Here is a 3,295-nt window from a genome sequence, read left to right as displayed (position 1 = left end):
ATGCCAGTGGACTCTCTGGACTCACTGCACTGCATCCCCAGTGGTGCCAGTGACCTCTCTGGACTCACTGCACTGCATCCCCAGTTGTGCCACTGCACTCTCTGGACTCACTGCACTGCATCCCCAGTGGTGCCAGTGCACTCTCTGGACTCACTGCAGTGCATCCCCAATGGTGCCAGTGCACTCTTTGGACTCACTGCACTGCATCCCCAGTGGTGCCACTGCACTCTCTGGACTCACTGCACTGCATCCCCAGTGGTGCCAGTGCACTCTCTGGACTCACTGCACTGCATCCCCAGTGGTGCCAGTGCACTCTATGGACTTGCCGGGGTGCATCCCCAGTGGTGCCAGTGCACTCTCTGGACTCACTGCACTGCATCCCCAGTGGTGCCAGTGCACTCTCTGCACTCACTGCACTGCATCCGCAGTGGTGCCAGTGCACTCTCTGGACTCACTGCACTGCATCCCCAGTGGTGCCAGTGCACTCTCTGGACTCACTGCACTGCATCCCCAGTGGTGCCAGTGCACTCTCTTTACTCACTGCACTGCATCCCCAGTGGTGCCAGTGCACTCTCTGGACTCACTGTACTGCATCCCCAGTGGTGCCAGTGCACTCTCTGCACTCACTGCACTGCATCCGCAGTGGTGCCAGTGCACTCTCTGGACTCACTGCACTGCATCCCCAGTGGTGCCAGTGCACTCTCTGGACTCACTGCACTGCATCCCCAGTGGTGCCAGTGCACTCTCTGGACTCACGGCAGTGCATCCCCAGTGGTGCCAGTGCACTCTCTGGACTCACTGCACTGCATCCCCAGTGGTGCCAGTGCACTCTCTGGACTCACTGCACTGCATCCCCAGTGGTGCCAGTGCACTCTCTGGACTTGCCGGGGTGCATCCCCAGTGGTGCCAGTGCAGTCTCTGTGTTAGTGTTGGGGAGAATCGAATGGATGTTTTACTAATGTCTCTTAGGTAATGGGACCTACAGTATAATTAAGCATTGCCAAATGTACTTACATTATCAATTAATCTATGTATACTGGCTACTTAGGGAGTACATTGAACAATCAAAAGAATCATTGAAGGGGAACCTTGGGAGGGAACAGGTACAACCTGACCTTGGATAAGGGCCTGGAAATGATGAAATGAGTTGAAGCAGAACCAAGAAGCGGAGGGAGCATGCGTCGAGTAAGAAAGGTGAAAAGTTTAGCGGAGAGGAAGACTCCTTACTTCATCTGGACGACCACCTGGACGACCACCAGAGTGCGCCACGCATGTGCAAAGGGGAGGGGAGCTAATTAGAATGAAAAGCGAGGCTGCTGTTGCAACCTGTAATGAATATGTATACCTGACGCAATATTGTATGTATAAATAACGGCTGGGAAGTAACGGGACTTGAAGCCAGATTTGGGCACCTGCCCCGGCTTCCAGCGCTGAATAAAGCACCTTCATATAATCACTAGGTGATTATGTGGTTGCTAGGCTAACATCTGGACTCACTGCAGTGCATCCCCAGTGGTGCCAGTGCACTCCCTGAACTCACTGCAGTGCATCCCCAGTGGTGCCAGTGCACTCTCTGGACTCACCGTGGTGCATCCCCAGTGGTGCCAGTGCACTCTCTGGACTCACCGTGGTGCATCCCCAGTGGTGCCAGTGCACTCTCTGGACTCAGTGCGCTGCATACCCAGTGGTGCCAGTGCACTCTCTGGACTTGCCGGGGTGCATCCCCAGTGGTGCCAGTGCACTCTCTGGACTCACTGTATTGCATCCGCAGTGGTGCCAGTGCACTCTCTGGACTCACTGCAGTGCATCCCCAGTGGTGCCAGTGCACTCTCTGGACTCACTGCAGTGCATCCCCAATCGTACCAGTGCACTCTCTGGACTCACTGCACTGCATCCCCAGTGGTGCCACTGCAACCTCTGGTCTCACTGCAGTGCATCCCCAGTGGTGCCAGTGCACTCTCAGGACTCACTGCACTGCATCCCCAGTGGTGCCAGTGCACTCTCTGGACTCACTGCACTGCATCCCCAGTGGTGCCAGTGCACTCTCTGGAGTCACCGGGGTGCATCCCCAGAGGTGCCAGTGCACTCTCTGGACTCACTGCATTGCATCCCCAGTGGTGCCAGTGCACTCTCTGGACTCACTGCAGTGCATCCCCTGTGGTGCCATTGCACTCTCAGGACTCACTGCACTGCATCCCCAGTGGTGCCAGTGCACTCTCTGGACTCACTGCACTGCATCCCCAGTGGTGCCTGTGAAGTCTCTGGTCTCACTGCACTGCATCCCCAGTGGTGTCAGTGCACTCTCTGGACTCACTGAACTGCATCCCAATTGCTGACAGTGCCCTCTCTGGACTCAGTGCACTGCATCCCCAGTGGTGCCAGTTCACTCTCTGGACTCACTGCAGTGCATCCCCAGTGGTGCCAGTGGCTCTCTGGACTCATTGCACTGCATCACCAGTGGTGCCAGTGCACTCTCTGGACTCACTGCATTGCATCCCCAGTGGTGCCAGTGCACTCTCTGGACTCACTGCACTGCATCCCCAGTGGTGCCAGTGCACTCTCTGGACTCACTGCACTGCATCTCCAATGGTGCCACTGCACTCTCTGGACTCACTGCACTGCATCCCCAGTGGTGCCAGTGCACTCTCTGGACTCACTGCACTGCATCCCCAGTGGTGCCACTGCACTCTCTGAAAACACCGGGGTGCAACCGCAGCGGTGCCAGTGCACTCTCTGCACTCACGGCAATGCATCCCCAGTGGTGCCAGTGCACTCTCTGGACTCACTGCAGTGTATCCCCTGTGGTGCCAGTGCACTCTGTGGAGTCAGTGCACTGCATCCCAGTGGTGCCAGTGCACTCTCTGGACTCACTGCACTGCATCACCAGTGGTGCCAGTGCACTCTCTGGACTCACTGCACTGCATCCCAGTGGTGCCAGTGCACTCTCTGGACTCACTGCACTGCATCCCCAGTGGTGCCACTGCACTCTCTGGACTCACTGCACTGCATCCCCAGTGGTGCCAGTGCACTCTCTGGACTCACTGCAGTGCAACCCCAAAGGTGCCAGTGCATTCTCTTTACTCACTGCAGTGCATCCCCACTGGTGCCAGTGCACTCTCTGGTCTCACTGCACTGCATCCCCAGTGGTGCCAGTGCACTCTCTGGACTCACTGCAGTCCATCCCCAGTGGTGCCAGTGCACTCTCTGGACTCACTGCACTGCATCCCCAGTGGTGCCAGTGCACTCTCTTTACTCACTGCAGTGCATCCCCAGTGGTGCCAGTGCACTCTCTGGA

The sequence above is a fragment of the Anser brachyrhynchus genome (assembly GCF_964034855.1).
Source record: "Anser brachyrhynchus genome assembly, contig: SCAFFOLD_45, whole genome shotgun sequence".
Taxonomy (NCBI): domain Eukaryota; kingdom Metazoa; phylum Chordata; class Aves; order Anseriformes; family Anatidae; genus Anser; species Anser brachyrhynchus.
Note: the sequence above shows the minus strand (reverse complement) of the source record.